The sequence below is a fragment of the Mauremys mutica genome, chromosome 8 (genome assembly GCF_020497125.1).
Source record: "Mauremys mutica isolate MM-2020 ecotype Southern chromosome 8, ASM2049712v1, whole genome shotgun sequence".
NCBI classification, from domain to species: Eukaryota; Metazoa; Chordata; order Testudines; family Geoemydidae; genus Mauremys; species Mauremys mutica.
In genome coordinates, this window is record NC_059079.1 from 28,646,294 (window position 1) to 28,666,187 (window position 19,894).

The 19,894-nt window shown below is 42.8% G+C and overlaps 1 protein-coding gene across 5 annotated transcripts in view; it reads right to left on the reverse strand.

Moving 5' to 3' along the window:
• LPAR3 (lysophosphatidic acid receptor 3) overlaps window positions 1–7,862 on the reverse strand; it is a 39,735-nt gene extending 31,873 nt beyond the window's left edge. Inside the window, exons 1-2 of one of the 5 annotated variants that reach the window (XM_045026907.1) lie at window positions 7,659–7,862; window positions 655–762 (exon numbers count right to left, since the gene is read on the reverse strand). The gene's annotated coding sequence lies outside the window, so the exon portion shown is untranslated. Of the gene's footprint in view, window positions 1–654; window positions 774–7,194; window positions 7,262–7,658 lie in introns of those variants that run through there. The other 4 variants (XM_045026905.1, XM_045026906.1, XM_045026904.1 and 1 more) reach the window with 4 other exon arrangements.
• Window positions 7,863–19,894: the final 12,032 nt, after the last annotated feature.

Consider the following 19,894-nt stretch of genomic DNA (forward strand, 5'->3'; position numbering starts at 1 on the left):
GGACACTAGAGGGGAGGGGTCTGATTTACTATAGAGAATTCTTTCCCAGGTGTCTGGCTAGTGGATCTCGCTCATATGGTCAGGACCTAACTGATTACCACATTTGGGCTTGGGAAAGAATTTCCCCCCAGGTCATATAGGCAGAGACCCTGGAGCTTTTTCACCTTCCTCTGCAGCACAGGGCATGGGTCACTTGTTGATTTGAACTACAGTAAATGATGGATTCGCTGTCCTTGAAGCCTTTAAAAATCAAGATTTGAGGACTTCAGTAACCCAGCCAGAGGTTATGGACCTATTACATGAGTGGGTGGGTGATGGTCTGTGGCCTGTGATGTGCAGGTCAAACTAGATAATGTTTCTCAAACTTTAGCAACCCGAGGACCCACATTTAAATTTTTTCACGGGCCCCCAAGCCACCTCGCTCAGACCTAGGCCCCGCCCCCACTCCACCCCACCACTTCCCGCAAGGCCCCGCTGCCCACCTCTTCTGATCACCATCCTCTTTATAACACTGCCCTAAACTAAATACCAATGCAATAATTCACTGCCATGCAGCAGAGCTGGAGACCAATGCTCCAGACTGGACTCAGGTTAAAACCTCCAGAGAAGTCAGGCATGAAGAGTGTGAGGGGAATAGAACTTTGCAGAGCTCACCAAGGCACGGTGCAGACTGTCACTCCACAGCACTCGCCACTTTGTGGTTTATTCAACAGCTTGTAAGTAAAGGTGTCATACGCCCAGGCTGTAAACTAGTGGAATAGGCTAGATTACCACTTTCCAGAGTACCCAAAAAAAAAAAAAAAAAAATCAAACTAAGGCCTGCCATTGCCCCTTTCACCAAAGCACACCTTTATGCTTTTATACCTCCTCTTACCTCCCTTCCTCTCTGCCTATTATTGCCATGGTCACAGGAGCCATATGCATGCTACTGTAACACTGCCAGTCTGTTCCTGTCCCCCCGCCACATTACTTCCCCCCGCACACACACAAATCACAAGCAGGAACCAGGAGAAAAAAAGCTCAATGTGAGGGAGAGGCTGAAGAATTGAAAAGCAGGGAACCTTGTTAACCAGAGGAAACTGAGAATGAACAAAGGATGAGTTAGGGGGAACATCTCAACTGTCCTTCCAGGCTGAATAACATGGCAGGATGGCCAACTGGGAAGAATGGGTGGAGAAAAGGAACACCCAGCCCGGGAGCTGGGTGAATACAAAGAAAACTCAATCCTTTGACTCCCACTGGCTGATTCCCCACTAGGGTTTACTCTCACCAGCTAACAACAAAACAAGGTACTTGTCTTCACAGGATTTAATACATATTCAACACGTTAGTTAACATGTTTAAAATGCACCTTTTTACCTAATGTAGATGTGACCTTTAATTTACTTGCTTAGCACTGTTACCAGATAAGATTGGAAGATATTTAGGTGGTGAGAGGCCAAAGCTATGGCTTGTCTAGTTGAGGGAATTTTTGACAAGGCTGGTTTAACATGACAACAATGCTTTAAGAAGTTATTGCACATTTATGCCCTTTGAGCATTTGATATTTTACGGCTTTTTAAAAAAAAATCTCAAGAAGGATGGAGCATTTTCTTTCCGCCATAACACACAAAAAAGTGCAAAAGGTCATTTTTGTGCCTAGAAATCTGCCGCCTTATGCTAGTTCTGAATCAGTCTCTCTCTCTTTCTCTCTCTCAACTTCTCAAAATAAAGGGTCTCCTTCCTACAGCTCTTAATTTGAGGATGTTCTCAATTTCTGGCAAGAGGAAGCCTGCACTAGGTCTACACCGCAGTCATGAGTTGAAAATTATGTCATCCCTATTCCCTCGTTCCATGGCAGCTAGCTCAGAAAAAAGTTGGAAACAGGAAGATTATTACAGCATATCATATTTTGAGGTCAAACCACCAATTTCTAGAGCTCAATACCTTCAGTGTTTTTTTTTCCGGATTGAGCATTACCTTCAGCAGTAGTACATGTTGCTCAATAGGATTTTTTTCCATATTGGAAGGACCATAACACAGCAAGAAAAAAAAAAAAGAACTATGAACTTGCAATTATCTAACAGATTAAGGAAGAGGAATCCTGTTTCTGATGGAGACTAATACCAGATGCTTCGGAGGAAAGTGCAAGAAACCTCACAGGACACATTCATGTAATAACTAGCCCCTTGAGGTGATTTCTTCCTAACCCCCCATCTGCTGGACCTTGGTTTATGAGCAGAAGCATGAGGGTTTTCTAGCCCTTTTCTTTTACCTATGTAATGTAACTCTGGATAATCTCATTGCAATAATAGTTTGGATAAACACAGAGTGCCCAAATCAGCTTCTCAAGCACGTTTAGCCAAATTCTCATTCCATTTGCACCAGCACAATCCCATTTAAAATCACCAGAATATATGTGGGGGGAAATTGTCCCAGTATGTTTAAGAGCTGTTGTAAGGCTTCAGTGTGGTTAAGTGGTTAGAAGACCAGAGTAGGAGCTCGGAGACAGTGTTTTATTCCCAATTGTGACAGACTCCCTATGTGTCCTCCCTCAAATCCTTAACCTCTCTGTGCCTCTGTTTCACCACCAGTGAAATGGGGATATCTATATAAAAATAGAGACATATATAAAGCACCTTGAAATCCAATAAAGAAATGTGCTTCACAAATAGAAACTATTATTTATGGCACGAGTTGTCTCTCTATTTTGGCCCAATAGCTGAGATAAGTCTCCTGAACTCTCATACCTCATGGTTCTTCTAATTAAGCTGTCATTGGAGCTTGCAAAGCAGTGCTGAGCACCAGTGATATCCAGCCACATATGTGGGTAAAGGTAAAACTGAGAAAAATGTTAACAGGGTGATGCAGATGGAGCTCAGAACATTATTACTGAAGAGATTGCCTAGGCAATCATTGCCCAAACTGTTATTGTCAGAACTTCAGGTTATGCCTTAGGGAGTGCTTCCTCAATGAGAGATCTTGCTTGCATAGTCATTCCCAGAAAAAAGGAGCTTTCTGCCTCTTCTACTTCACAAAGATATAATGTGCTTTCAGTCTGTAAGCTGCACTTCATTTTTCTGGTTAGAAAATTGATGTCATAGCTCCTTTACTTTCCAATGTTGTAAATACATTATAGAATGCCCCCCTCCTGAGACTGGTTTCAAAAACTGAAGTTTGGAAAAATGAAGACTGGAAATGAACCACACAGTTCAATCTACATATAAAAACAATATCCATTTACCGAAGTAAGTGTGAGCTAATGCGTTTTCTAAACTCCACCTGCACACATCTGAAATTGCATATGAAATAACCCAGCAGTATGATTGCACCAATAACCCAAGAAATGCATTCAGCTCAAAAAGAACAAGGAAGGGTGTGTAATGCAGCAGAAGCCAAAAATGTTAATATGTAACCATAACAGGGAATTTAAAGAGGTAAACACTTTGGGGTTTGTTTGGTTATTTTTAAAAGATCAAGTTAATTTTAAAAACAATCGATAGATTACAAGTACAACTGAGAGAGAAAGTCTCGAAACACAAGTTTCAGTTTACAAAAATCATGACCTATCTATTTTGAACTAAAAAAAAACATGTAAGCTTGTCCAGGAATGTCTCAGAAGCTTCGATAATGGCTTTTCTATGTTACTATCCTTGGGAGTTGACAAAACCTTTGTATGGAAGAATCTAGAGAGAAGCACAGGATCTCAGAAGATTCATTTTTAGCACCTAAGTTGATGCCCTTAGAATTCCCTGTGGTTGAGATTTTGTGAGACTTAGTCCATTTTTCATGCAACTGGGAATATACATTTTAAAAAGCATTATTTAAAAAACCCAGCTTGCCCAAATTGGAAAACAAAAAGGGCTGTAAAAAGTGTAACCAGATAATATTTTAAGCTCTTACTGCATGAGCAGCTAACCTTTTTATGTCCAATGTTGAATAGCTTTATTGCTGTTTCCATTAAAATGTTTCACCTATGTAATATTCATTTGGAATTATTCTCTAATTAGAGAGCCCTAGATTCCTGTGACAGCCCTATGCATTTCTGGGGTAATGCAGTTTTTTTTAAAAGGATACTTTTTTTTTTTTAGTTCAAATTGTGATGCCATATGGATTTGTATGTATGAGCAGCATAAGTCACTTGTCCTTGAGTTATTGCCTTTGGTGCCTAACATCTGAGGTTTTATTATTTACCAACAGCCTTGTATTGTACCCAAGATATGTCGAGTCAACAAAGGGCCTTAAGAAAAAAGATTACTAGGTTTCTATACCCTATTCTCTCCCAAGAGAGATTCGAGATCTAAAACTAAATATGTAATTGCATGGGCCGTCTGAGCAATGCTACCAGCCACCCACAGAAACTTGTACAGAAGACTGATGGATATAAATCATTAATTCGGGTAGCAACATTATTGGGACTCAAGTGGAAAGTCTATTCTGTGTGAATGATACTTCTGTTCCTTTATAGGAGGTTGCAGACGATGGAAGGTCTAGAGCTGCAAGGCACATTTAAAATAGTGTTTGTTACCAAGGCACAGCTAGTCTGAAGTTTAGGCTCTTTGAGCCTTTAAACTTTATTACGGTCTAGTTTAAAGCTACCTTATCAGAGTCATTTGCAATGCCCTGATCCACTACGGAAAGCTGTTAAGGACAGATACCCAGTAACTCACTAGTTACCACAAGATTAGGTTCCAGGCTTTGGTAATTTAAGATCTTCTGAAATTATGGTTTAGGAAGTCTCCATATGGAGTCCAAAATAAAAACTTCATAGCAAAGCTTTCATTTCAAGTCTTCCCGAATGGGGCTTTGAAAGGAGCTGGCAGGCTTTCCTTTAAATGTGGAAACAATCACAGCATTTTAAATATTTAAAAGCCAATCAGACAGCTTTTGTATTTTGTTACATTTCTTCAGGCATGTTTTACAAATACCTGTCCTCTTGCTTTCAAGCTGAAGAGCCCACATACCATTCTGTTCTTCAGAACTTTCTGCCCAGCTTACTGATGATCAACAATTCTAATTTTTAAATTAATTATTTACTGTTTTTTGCATAACTAATGTACAATGAACACCCACCCCAGCCAGAAACAAAGCCTCCCTTAAAAGAAAATGTAATCAGTACAATTAAGCGAACGTGATTCTTTGGATAGGGTTGCTTTTTATCATCCCTCAAGGAGCTGACTCTGATCTATGGTAGGTACATAATTGTAGGTGACATAACGTGCATGTCTCCTCAGCTCTGGCTTTTGCTCAGAATCATGTCATTTGAAATCAGAAGATATATGGCCATGAATCTGACTTATTATGAGAATAACTATAGCTCAGGGAGGAATAGATAACTTTTCCTTACATGCCAAAAGACAAACAAACAAAAAACAAAAGGACGATAAAATATGCAAACCATTTTCCAAAACAACTCCCAGTAGATTTTGTCTTACTGTGTTTATCTTCTGCTACATCATATACATGCAAGGGAAAAGATTTGTGTCCTGTGCAGCACTGATCTATCGAACTCAGAAGCTGTATTGGCATAGCTGATAATGTACAATTGTGTGCACGTGGGGGCACAGAAATGACTGGACTTCACAATAGCATCAAGAGGGCAGGCATGCACAGTCTGGTTTTTAAACACAGGTCTCTCACATTCATAGATGCTAGAACTAGGGGTGCTACCGCACCCCCTAACTTGAAGTGGTGTCCATCAGATACAGTGTTTACAGTTTGGTTCAGTGGCTCTCAGCACCCCTACTGTACAAATTAGTCCAACACCCCTTCTCACATTACTGGGGGGGGGGAACAATAAATATGATCCCTTCATGCTGATAGTAGCTGCCTCATTGTTGCTGAATGCTCCTGATTAAATTGCACTGAAATTAAAATAAAAAACATTGAGGGTGACCTAGCCAACTCTAATTTTTGCACCATATCACAACATTTGTTTTGCTGTATTTTCTGTCATACTTCGGAGAACTGCACAAAGGAGGACAAAAACCAAAATGCAGGCCAGTTTTCTCAGTGCTACAGCACAAAAGTTACACGTCTGGCTACAAATGGCCATTCTGGATTAAACAGCGCTCCAAGTGTAAGGAGCAATGTATTACAGCCCATACAATGTTCTCTTCTAAATTTTCATTGCAGCAGGATGGATATTATGCCTACCTGCCTGACCCTCCATTGCAGGGAAAAATAAAATACGAAGAAGCAATGTTTTCTCAAGTACACCCTTGACAAACACATATAGTAAATTAATGTCATTGCTTTTTTTCTATTTACTTTTCATTTGTGGAAACTTGCCACATTCTTTTATGAAGCCCAAACCTGAAGCAGCAATTTATCTAAAACAGCTAAAACATTTTATCTGGAGTAAAATAACATTTTTAATTAACATAATATTGTAGTGACTAGTCTGTTGATGCACGAGTTGTGGAAATGTGATACCTGTAAATTCAAATATTTGCATAATAGGCAACCAAAAAATATATGGTCATATTTACGTTACGTTGTGGAAACTAATCACTGTCACCAGCGATGGTAAGAGTGTTGCAACAGTTATTTGTGACAAATCATGCAATAATTTGTAAACAAAGAACTGTAATTTCACACTGATGCTAGTGAGTATAAGTCTTTAAAACAATGAGTCCCATAAGTGAGTTGCCCTTCCATTCACCAGTAAGTGGTATAGATTTCACAGTACATTAGTTCACATCATCTTTTAAAATTATTCATTTATTCTTAACAACAGGTCAACACAGGAAGCACGCATTTTGCTAATATGGCTTAATCGAGTGCTTACACTAAGTAGTTTATTTCATAGTCATAGCATTAATAAGTTTATCACAAAGGTACTCTTGTAATGTGCCACCCCTGCTGCCAGTATCAGGACAGGCTTTTCAGAAAGATAGGTTTGACATAAGGTGCGAAATACTTGCTCCTCTTAGTGAGATAATGCTTGTCTACCGTGACAATAGGCAAAACACTGCAGAACAATGTGTCTAGAATTACAGGTGATTAGATATCTGAGCACAGATATGAAAGTGATCTGAGAGCAGGTATTGATTACGCATTGCATTGCTTGAGCTATTTGTTCTAGCTATCTTGGTTCTTATACTGCACCCATCACTGTGGTATCACAACTGGACTGCAATAGCTAACAACAAACAGCATTTTGCAGCACAGAGATTTTGGGGGTCAATTTTCCGCGGACAGATCAGCCACTACCTGTGTTTGACAGCCAAGGCACGATAGTCAAAGGTTGGGCTTTCCAAAGCAGTGCCGGGGGATCTAGGTTCACAGCTCCGTGCCTGTGTAATGCCGGAGGAGGGTTAGCCCCCCTGCCTGGATTTGAAAGTTTCAGCCCCGGGGATAGAGGAATTGGGTGAAATGCTGGCCCCACTGACGCCAATGGGTGTTTTGCCAGTGACTTCCCTGGGGGCACGACCCCCCCCCTTACACCTTTCTACACGGCGCGCTGCGACCTGCCCCGGAGAGGTGCACAGCACATCCCACCCCCCGAGACCCGCGGTGGGGCAGGTCCCCGCGGAGCAGCGCCCCCCGGCCGGCTGCGGCCCCCGGGCCAGGCAACGCCCCAGCTGGACTCCGCGCGGCCCCTGCCCAGAGGGACTCTCCGCCGCTGGGCTCGCGGACCCCGCAGCCCAGCCCGGCCCGGCCCCGCCGCTACTCACCGCCGGCCACCTGCTGGGTTCAGTCGCCGTCCCGCGTGCCCCGCTGGTGGGAGCCCGCCCGGCATCTGCCCGCCCCTTGCCGGCCCGGGCATCCCGCGAAGGGGGCGGGGGCAGGACGGGCGGGGGCCGCCTGCCTTTGCAGAGCCCGGCGCGTTTGGCAGCGGCGCCCGGCTCCGTGAGCTGGCTGCGCTCACCCCTCGCAGCCCGGCCCTGCCAGCCCAGGCGGGGAGTTAACCCTCGAGGCGCCGCCCACGCCTGCGCTCGGGCTGCCTGCAGGAGCCCGTGGGCTGGGAGCGCTGGGCGTTCGACACCGCTCGGAACGGGCGGGAAACGCTGCGCCGTCTCTAGTGGCCAAGGGCCTTGCACGGGGCAGATGCCCCCTCGCCAGGGTGTTCCAAGCCAAGCCTGGCGCCCCTGGGTTGAATGGGCCGCCCCCAGCTCCTTTCCCAGCAGCAGGGTCCCTGACACCCCCACAGCCCCCTTCTGGGATGCTCCTCAGGCCCTGCCCAATTCTCCAGCAGCAACTCCCAAACCTAGAAGAGTAGCCAAAGCCCAGCCTTCCCTGCAGGGGGGTGGTGAAGGGTGAGGGACATCAGGCTTTGCTGGAGCCAGCCAGAGCAGAGCAGGAAAGTGGGACAGGTCTAGCTCTCTCCTAGCCCTGTCCTGTGAGAGGTGTAAGGTGGGGGGAGCTGGCTCCAGAAACTCAAAGCCATCGCTGTTCGCCGTAGTTAGGTTGAGCGGGAATTTACTTTTTGCTAAAATACAAGACAGCAAGAGCCTGTGGGGAGGGTGGTTTCCCCCTGCAGGGAGATGAACCACAAAGGGGCGGTATGTAAAGAAAGAGACCTGGGTAAACACCACAGCTTGTCTCTTTCGCCAACAGAACTTGGTTCAATAAAAGACCTTACCTCACCCACCTTGTCTCCCCAGTGTGTAAAGGCAGCCTAAGACTTCTCACTGAAATACTGAACAATTGGTCTCCACCTATGGACCTAGGAGGAGGGAAGAAGATACTTTCCCCTCCAGAACAGTCCTCTGTAGCTCTTTAAGGTGGGTACCTAGCACCATACTCATTTTACGAATGGGCTAAAAGCCTATGTTTTCCAAAGTGATCTACTAATATGTAGCCCTGACCCAGAGAGTACAGGGCAGAGATGGAAGAGTCCATTGCCCCCCAGCTCCTATAGGATTGTTCCCTTCATTATATTGTCCAGTCCATATCTAAAATGGATGGGGCAGGATTACTGCCCTGACACGGGGGTGGGGGAGAGGGGGGGGACTGAGAAAATGCATACGCCCTGGAAATTAAACAACTAGAAAATAAAAACTATACATAAAAAAATGTTCTGGCTTACTTTGAGATCTGTTATTTATCCTTTGAAACAGTAAGTGGTGGCCTGCAGTGAGGTGCCTGCTCACATGGTCCCTGCTCCTTGTTTCCCGCTGCTAAATTGCATTTAAAGATGCTACAATTACATTCAACACTGCTAATAATATTACTTTCCCTGTCAGCAATGGCTGTAGTTGTCACAGGGATGTTATGTGATCTCCAGTAGGAGGGGAGGTGCCTGCACAACAACCTCGCTATCAAGGTGTGGCACACCCTATGAAAAGATGTGGGATCCCCTGCTGTAAAAGATACTTGTATTGTTTTTGTTTAGTTAGTGATTACAAATACAACAAAGCACTTGGCAGAGATGAAGGGCTAAGAATTGTCACCTTATTGTGCAATATAAAACTACCATGTAGATACTACTCTGCATTTAATTTGAGTGAAGACGACAAGGGGGGCATGCAAGGCCCTATCCATCACTCAAACCCAAGGTTAAGGGCTCAAAGGGCGGAAGGTTCTTACACAAGCTTACTGCCCTGGGTTCAATTTCATCCCTAGAGAACAATCCAGTAATAAACCAAGTTTTTCTGAGACTATTGATTCTAAGGCAATAAGAATTCAGGGGTGGGTCCTGCATTGGCATCTAGGAAATAAACTGTTTTTCAGGGCACCGTGATAGAGTCCTTCTACCCCCACACCCCTCCCAACATAACTGAAGTTGCGTCTCTTGGGAATCCTTTCTGAGCATCAGGCTAGGACAGCAGGAGGAATGCAGTAGCATAGCATAGGCTTATACCACCTTGTAAAAATCAAAACACTAACAATATAGCCACAAGAAACTATGACTGAAGTCTGCATAAGAAAGAAACTTTGTTCAATGTTCTTGTTTTTACTCTTTGCTATTGCTCAGGACTCAGAATATCAAAAAAATGAGTAAGACCTTGTATTTAAACAAGGAACCTAACCCGACACCAGAGCTGGAATCCACAGGTTCACCTCCAGAAAACATCATTAGATCCATGGAAACAGAAGTTACAGCTAACTTAAAAGAAAACCTGGTGAGCAGCTAAGCTAGAATACCAAGGGCTGGATTTATAGCTTCCTTCCCTCTGTAACACCATTACATTGAAGGAAAGCAAGAGAAAATTTTACCATAGAAATCTAATTAGAGAAGCCATCAGATCCAAATCGCAGTAGTCATGCAGCTAAAATGAATACAGAAACAAGCTTTGGCATTCTAAAATGGAAGCATCTACCAACAGGATAAGTCAGAGACATAATGATGAAAGGAGATCTGATTTAACTAAGAGGTTAACGACATAACCCCATCCTGCAAACATTTATGCATGTGAATAACTTCATACATGAACAGTCCCAGTGAGCTCAATGGGGCTACTTACATGCACGTTTGCAGGATCGGGACCTTAATTCTTAGTTATTCAGCAACCATGGGAAGAGAAGAAAGTCTTGTAGAATATCTTTTCTGAATGCAGGTGCTCAGACATGATGGTGATGGGCACACTATAAAAACCTAGAGTTTGTTAAAGATCTGGCAGAAGCTTAAGGGCAGATTGTCACAATGAAAGCTATCATGCTTGAACCTTAAGCAGCCTGTTTCAAGTTCTACCCATCATTAGAGGAAATCAAGAGCTAATCCATCAGACTCTTCATCATCCCTCATTATCCACACACACACACACACACACACACTTCCCATGTCTTTTTTTCCTCACTTTCCCATGCTCATCTCTTCTTCTCTGCCTCTCTCTCACCTTCCTCAATCTCCCCCCTTTCCACTATTCTCTACTTTCCAGTTCTCTAAACTTTGCCCATCTTCTCACTTCCTTTCCATTTTTCCTCCCTCCCCACTCCTGTCCAATTCCTACCTGTGATAAACAAAATCCATTATTTCCAGAGCATACAAAGACAACTGGAAATGAAAGCTCATTCCCAGGCCCTTAGCAAATGGTTATATTAATGTCACCCCGCCCACCTTTCACCAATACTGTGCATCACCTCCCAGCACTCAGCCGGAGCACTCACTTATAGTAGAGCTTCTCATTTAAAGTTTTAATATTAAAGTATAGAATTAAGAGCTGGCATGTGCCAAGTTCGGAGTTCAGTTTCTAACTTCACAAAATGAAAAAGCTGATGATGAGCTTCAGTAATGTAGCTCAATTGATAAAGGACTATTCCATCTTTTCCTTAAAACAAAAAAGGGCAGGTGGTAAAAGGCACAAATTGGTTTCCGCAATACATTAGTGACCTGCTCTAATGTGTTATGGGTCAAACAGTAATCTAGCCAGTAACAAATACAATAAAAAAAAATCAATACTGGAGGAAAAAGCTTTATTACCACATTATAGAAATCAAGTTCTGAAAAGAACCATTAGAATGTTCTGCATTCCTTAGGTCAGCCCAGTCCCATATTTCTTGGCCTTTAGAAAGGAAATAAATATTTATCTAGGCCAAAGATTTGGCAGGTAGCAATCAATGTGCTACAACAACATGGAAAATGGAGATTGAGGCAGACCTCAGGTTCTCTCCCCATGGCACACAATATACTGGGTTACAGTTTTTCATTGTGTGTCTTCTGTTGACTACAGAATCAACAGATGCTATCACCTTTCTAGGCCTCAAATGCTGATGAGTGGTGTGGTGGCTGCTGCTAAAGCACACAGAGTGGGTATATGCATTAAAAAAAAGTGTCTACTCATACAATACAAGAGGAGGATGAAAATCCTACAACTGCCTATTTGTACCCAATGTTTGAGTAATCATCTAAACTCTAGATGGTGGCCATTTGTGGGGGAAAAAAGTCAGCTCAAGACACTCTTCCAAATCTAAACCTTGAATTTCTCCCTTCACTCAGGTCCAAAAGTCAAAGTAGCAAAGATGCCACAGACACAGAGGTTACCCTGGGGGTTACTTCAGATCAGGAGGTGTCCTAATCCTCCTTGGCTTCTGCTGGAGCTGCTTCTCTTGTTCACAGTGGGAAATCCAGCAGGAGCAATAGTCCAAGTCTGGAGCATTCCAGTGGACCATGTTCCATGTGTATGAGCACGATAGGCTGGTTTTCCAAGTGGCCTCAGAACATCAGTCTGTTTAAAACCAGATGGAGCTGGCAGCGTCTCTAACGAAAATACGTACATACAATTTAATGGAAACATTTCACTTGTCCCTAGGTTTTGCAAAAAAGAATGCACATGTGTGTACAAATCTGAAATTGACCTCAACGTGTCCCTTTAAATAGACTCTCAGCAAAAACAGCAATTGATTCTACAGCTACTAATTCTGGCCAGAATGCAAAAGGAGTCAATGTCCCAGGACTTTTCTCAAGCAAAATCCCACTGAAGTCAATTGACATTTGCCTCAGTAAAGACTCCAGGATTTGGCCTATGAAAAACAACACTGAGGGCCGCATTCTGCTTTTGGACATTTGCTTGGAACAGCCATTATCAATGGGATTGAGTACAAGAGAGGTCAGAATCACCGAGCCCAAATTAAGGGACTGCTGATAAATGGTGGTGCCATTGCCTATCTCCCAGAACACAGTGGCAATATGTGTAAGTGGGAAAGTAAACCTTTAAGTAGCCACTTATTGTAGTTGTTGAATCACATTTATCATGTTATCTACTTAACTTTACCCACAATATTAGGTAATGCATTGTTCTCTAATCATTTCTCCTTGACTTAAACAAACACCTCAGGCATAAACTGACTTGACTAAGGAAGGCAGCAGCTAAATGGTATGTTTAAAACTGTCCTGTTTTCATGCTTTCAGAAGACAAGACAAAAATTAATCCAGCCAAAGGATCTGTGATGCACCTAACTGTTGTTAAGTGTTTGCATTTAGAAGTGTAAGTGACTTTCTAGTGACATCAGATGACCATTCTGAATGTGGACATAAGGGCATCTTATATTTTTTTCCAAAATATTGTTATTAAATGGCTCCTGTCTGAATGAATTCCCTGTGCATCACCCAATGTAATAGTACATCCTGGTGGAGTGTGCGCAGGGGAGCTCTTTGTTAGAACTTCAACCCTTTCTGCCCATACTTGTAATTTCAAAATAATACAGAATAAAAAAAAATGTGAGAAGCTTGATTGTCCCTCCCCCTGCCCAATTTCTCAAACATCTGATAAACATTGGCTTCACTCTGGCAATGAAGTACATGGCTTTTTTCCCTAAAATGTTGTGTAATTCCCCAAATGGAGGCACATTGGGGCATGAGGAGGTAGGTTTCTATTTTACTGAGTTTCTTTTCTATTCCATTTGCTATTGTGTATGTGCAGTGGAGGCTAAAGTGATCTGAATTGTTCGGTGAAACTGACACTTAGGTGTGCACTCTGAGCCAGTTTACAGCAGCAGGTAATGATCAGAACGTATTTGATTCAAAACAGGAGGCAGCTCTGCCTGCTCAGAGGAGGCAGCTTGGTTTATGAATTGTTAAGTGTGGGGTAGTGGCTGAATTGCAGGAATACTTTCAAATATGCTGCCTTCTTTAAGTTTTGAGCCCAGAGACACTTTGGATGTGGGTACTTCAAGATTAAGAAGTCATTATTACTTAGACCTGGCTTATAATTAACCTGTGGAACTCATTGCCACAATACACTACTGAGGCCATCTGGTACTGATCTTTGTCAACGACAAGTTACCAAACCACTGGTCTGATTCCATATGGCAGTTAGTGACAATGCATCAAGCCAAACTTATCAGGAACACTAAAGATGGTGAATGTTAAACTTACCAGTAATAAGCAGAGGGGTTCTCCAAAGCAGTACACAGGAAGGATGCAGAAGAAAATAACTCCAGCAAGAGAAAAATATCTGCACAACACAGAAGAGGAAGCAGCAGAAACCCATACAGGAAGCGGAGGCAATATGAAATACACAGAAGCATCACTCTGGTTCCCAAAAATCTCCATGATGCAGACATTTTTCACAAGGCTATCAGCTACAGTTATGAGAAACCAAAACTTCCATTAGTTGTTAGCTTTGAAAACCACATCTTCACATTTTCATAGAACCGTGAGCATGACTATTTCAGTCCACCTTGAACCCCTTGGCCAATTGCCTGTTTGCAAAGGGTTTTGTATGCTCATGCCACAGGTATAAAACCTCCTCCCTGGTACACAGCTGGCAGATCAAATGCCATAAAATAAGCATGTTGGTTGACACTGGGAAGGGTATTTGTTTTATAAGTTCCTAGTCTCTCTTTTCTCACTGACTAAATTTATACTGGGAAACACATACTTTGTTTCTCATCCCCATTTTTGCCATTGTTTCTCCAGAGTTTTATTTTTAATGAGCAAAAGAATATATTAAAAAGAGACTTGACAAAGAATAAGTTTTCAAATCCACACACAAGATAGAAAATTGGGAAAATCTTTAATTCCTGACCCCACTCGCAGCAACAAACTGCTTTCTCTCAGAGTTATCCTCCCTCTTTCTGCCCAATTCATTTAGTCACACCATAGTCCGGCATAACTGATAAATCATCATCCTGGCAGCAGATCTGATGCCAGACACTAGCTGTTGGCTTTTGGGAATAAAATGGGCAAGAAGAGCATTGGCGCAGCTACAGGGTTTTAAGTGTAGAACTGCCCTCCATATATGGGCACTGGTGAGACTGATGCCAGAGTACTACACACAGTGCTCGTGTCCACACACTAAAAAGGATGTTGAAAAAATTGGAGAAGGTGCAGTAGGGAGCCACAAAAACGTTTCAAGGGCTGGAGAAAAATGTTTTACAGTAAGAGACATAAAGAGCTCGGTCTGCTTAGTTTATCAAACAGAAAATTGAGAGGTGACTAGATCATCATGTACAAGTGCCTTCAGAGGAAGAAAATACCAAGCCTTTAGTACTATCAGTTAAAGGCTAACAAATACCAACGGCTGGAAGCTGAGGCCAGACAAATTCACTGGCACAAATAATTAATATTGTTCCGATGTTTAATCGCCTTCAAATTACCAAGAGAAGTGGTGGACTATCTGTCTCTTGACATCTTCACATCAAGACTGAATGCTTTTCTGGAAAATATGCTTTAGCTAGACAAGTTATTGGGCTCCATACAGGGGTGACTGGGTAAAATGTAATAGCCTGTGATATACAGGAGGTCAGATTAGATGATCTAATAGTCCCTTCTGGCCTTGAATTACAGTAACTCCTCGCTTAACGTTGTAGTTATGTTTCTGAAAAATGCTACTTTAAGCGAAATGATATTAAGCAAATCCAATTTTCCCATAAGAATTAATGTAAATGGGGGGGAGATGGGGGTTTAGATTCCAGGGAATATTTTTTTTTGCCAGACTTTTTTATATTAATTACACACACACACACACTATAAGTTTTAAACAAACAATTTAATACTGTACACAGCGATGATGATTGTGAAGCTTGGTTGAGGTGGTGAAGTTAGAGGGTGGGATATTTCCCAGGAATGCCTTACTGCTAAATGATGAACTAGCACTCAGCTGAGCCCTCAAGGCTTAATACATTGTTGTTAATGTAACCTCATACTCTACAAGGCAGCATGAATGGAGGGAGGAGACACAGCATGGCAGTGGCTGCAAACATTCCCTGTGGAAACTGAACAGGATGATGTATCCATGCCATCCCACTGGCACACACCAATCCCTCTACTTTCCAAAGTGCCAGGGGGAGTGGTGCATGTGTGAGAGACAGACATACACACCATGTTTGTGTGTGTGCCCGCACCACACACACACACACATCCCGTGTGTGTGAGAGAGATGCACATTGCCCCTTTAAGTATGCTGACCCCACTCTAAGGGCTGGTCTACACTGGGTGGGGGATTGATCTAAGATACGCAACTTCAGCTATGCGAATAGCATAGCTGAAGTCGAAGTATCTTAGTTCGACTTACCTGGCTGGCCTCACGGCAGCAAGTCGACTGCCGCGGTTCCCCCGTCGACTTCGCTTACTCCTCCTGCTAAGGTGGAGTACGGGCATCAATTCGGGGATCGATTTATCGCGTCTAGACCAGATGTGATAAATTGATCCCCGATAGATCAATTACTACCCACCGATCCAGCGGGTAGTGTAGACATAGCCTAAGTACACTGACTTTTTAAGTACATCAGCAAGTTGAGACAGCAGCAGCTGCTGCCAGCAAGCGCCTTCCATATTGAGCCCTGTTGTGTTGCATCCCCCCTTGCTCTGTGGTGATGGGGTAAAGAAGTGGGGGGAGGGGGCACCCTGACATTAGCACCCCTCTTCCCCCCCTTTGCACAGCAAGCAGGAGGGTCCCAGAAGCAGCTCTAAGGCAGAGGGCAGGAGCAGCACATGGCAGTGTGGGGAGGGACAGCTGACAATTGCTAGCCTGCTGGGCAGCTGCTGCACAGGGAACTTAGGGGAGCTGATGGTCCACTCTGGTTCCAAGCCCTCACTAGCTAGCTACAATGGGCTGCTCTTTCTGCAGTGGACAAAGCAGGCGGCTGCCAAACAATGTTATAAGGGTGTATTGCACAACTTTACATGAGCATGTTTTCTAATTGATCAGCAATGAAACAATGTTAACCGGGATGTTAAGTGAGGAGTTCCTTTAGAATAATAGAATGTCAGGGTTGGAAAGGACCTCAGGAGGTCATCTAGTCCAACCCCCTGCTCAAAGCAGGACCAATCCCCAGACAGATTTTTTTCCCCAGATCCCTAAGTGGCCCCCTCAAGGATTGAGCTCTCAACCCTGGGGTTAACAGGCCAATGCTCAAAACACTGAGCTATCCCTCCCCACATGTTACTGTATCAATCTATGAACACACACATCTGTTTTCTGCTTTTGTCTATTTAGGCCCTGATTCTGCATTACAATCCAAATCAGGGGATTGCTGAGTCCATATGGGGCCTCACTGACTTTTAAAAGGTGCCGTATGGATCACAGTCAGGGCTTGGATTGTGAGTTGTTTGGGACAGTGATTGTGCCTTCCTAAAATGGTGATTTGATTTGATATAAACTGTGCCCGTATGTTCAGTAATAACAAACGCTACAGCCACCTGATTAAATTAAGACTTCAAGGCCCAGATTCAGATCTCAGTGCTTTTGCAAATATATCCAGGGATAAAGAAATACTGGCAGAGAAAGTAGGTCAATTAGTGAGGAGGATGCAGTTCATGACTACACTGACCGACACATTGAACTGTTTATTTTTTGTTAGCAGAGACAAGTTTGGGCAATTAAGAAGGGCAAAGACCCAGTAAAAATAGCTATTGATAAAAAGTAGTTAAGAGAACATGAAAAAATTGAATATATTAAGAAATAGGTCAAGATTTCATGCAGCATAGGCTAAGGGGCTCTACTAACAAAACCACCAAGTACTGTTATTAATATTAATTCACTGGTCTACAATTTTTCAGAAGTCGTCTGCTTCAGAGATAAAATGTGCTATTTACTATGTATTTTGATGTGCTGAATTCAAATATGACAATTAAAACAACTGATTGGCTACTGTTTCTAAGTTATGTAAGTTTTTACATTTTATGTCTATGTATATTGTGTAGATAGTAGAGTTTTAATCATAAATTGTAAACCTAGGTCTTTTCATGTGTTTATGGTTACTTTACATGATAATATTTCACCTGTCCTGTTTATGTAACACTTTAAAAATCAGCAAAAGGGTTATATAAATAAAAGTTATTATGAAACAAAAGGCAAAAAAATATTACATACATAGTTTAGTCCTATTCAGTGTCTACGCGGCACTTCTTGGCTTGTCTCTTGTATTCATTAAATGGAGAATCTCTTGTCACTGTCCAGCAATAGTCTGCAAGCATTGATGGGCTCCATTTGCCCTGATAGCGTTTCTCCATGGTTGCAATGTCCTGGTGAAATCGCTCACCGTGCTCGTCGCTCACTGCTCCACAGTTCGGTGGAAAAAAAATCTAGATGAGAGTGCAAAAAATGTATCTTTAGTGACATGTGCAACCAAGGCTTTTGTATGCCTTGAGGAGATTTTCCACCAACAACCTGTAGTTGTCTGCCTTGTTGTTTCTGAGAAAATGTATTGCCACTAACTGGAAGGCATTCCATGCCGTCTTTTCCTTGCCACGCAGTGCATGGTCAAATGCATCATCTCGAAGAAGTTCACGAATCTGAGGACCAACAAAGACACCTTCCTTTATCTTAGCTTCACTTAACCTTGGAAATTTTCCATAGATACACTTGAAGCTGCTTGTGTTTTGTCAATGGCCTTGACAAAGTTCTTCATCAGACCCAGCTTGATGTGTAAGGGTGGTAACAAAATCTTCCTTGATTCAACAAGTGGTGGATGCTGAACACTTTTCCTCCCAGGCTCCAATGACTATCGGAGTGGTCAATCTTTCTTGATGTAGTGGGAATCTCTTGCACGACTATCCCATTCGCAGAGAAAACAGCAGTACTTTGTGTATCCAGTCTGCAGACCAAGCAAGAGAGCAACAACCTTCAAATTGCCACAAAGCTGCCACTGATGTTGGTCATAGTTTATGCACCTCAAAAGTTGTTTCATGTTGTCATAGGTTTCCTTCATATGGACTGCATGACCAACTGGAATTGATGGCAAAACATTGCCATTATGCAGTAAAACAGCTTAAGAGTCGTCTTCGATGAATCAATGAACAGTCTCCACTCATCTGGATCGTGAACGATGTTGAGGGCTGCCATCACACCATCGATGTTGTTGCAGACTACAAGATCACCTTCCATGAAGAAGAATGGGACAAGATCCTTTTGACGGTCACGGAACATGGAAGCCCTAACATCACCTGCCAGGAGATTCCACTGCTGTAGCCTGGAGCCCAACAGCTCTGCCTTACTCTTGGGTAGTTCCAAATCCCTGACAAGGTCATTCAGTTCACCTTGTGTTATGAGGTGTGGTTCAGAGGAGGAGGATGGGAGAAAATGTGGGTCCTGTGACATTGATGGTTCAGGACCAGAAGTTTCATCCTCTTCCTCGTCTGACTCAAGTGAGAATCAGCAAAGAATCCTGTTCAAGTGAGAATGATTCTGGTCCATCAGGAACCGGCACTCCTTCTCCGTGGGGTACTGGGCGTATAGCTGATGGAATGTTTGGATAATGCACAGTCCACCTTTTCTTCTTTGACACACCTTTCCCAACTGGAGGCACCATGCAGAAGTAACAATTGCTGCTATGATCTGTTGGCTCTCTCCAAATCATTGGTACTGCAAAAGGAATAGATTTCCTTTTCCTGTTTAACCACTGGCGAAGATTTGTTGCACAAGTGTTGCAGCATATGTGTGGGGCCCACCTCTTGTCCTGATCTCCAATTTTGCAGCCAAAATAAAGGTGATAGGCTTTCTTAACCATAGTGGTTATTCTGCGCTTTTGTGATGCAAAAGTCACTTTACCACAAACATAGCAGAAGTTACCTGCACTGTTCACACAAATACGAGGCATCTCTGCTCACTTTGGCTAAACAGAAATGTGTCCCTTTGCAAAATCAAACACTGACAAATAAGAGAGCACGACACTGTATGATTTCTAGAGCTGATATAGGGCAATTTGTTCAGCAGAGTGATGTAAGCTTCGTTATGATTGTATCATCCATGACTTCTAGGAATAACATGATGCAATTCATATCATGTATGACGCAATACCAGCTTCAGATTGCATCATTCATTGTTTTGCCTAAAAAGCAAGTACTGTCCAAACCCAGTCATAGATTTATTCATAGATCCAGTCAAAGATGTATTTTAGTCATTTCTGGTTTAAATTGAGATCCCTTCCCTTTATAACTCACTTATCCTCCGCTATTCCCAAGTCAAGGGTCGTATATACTGACTCAATAGCATAACTTGAAAACTAGAGCCAATCAACAATTTTAAGCATCATTTTCGTTCTCAGTGACCCAGAATTAGTAAAGTTTGACTACATTTATTTCAGA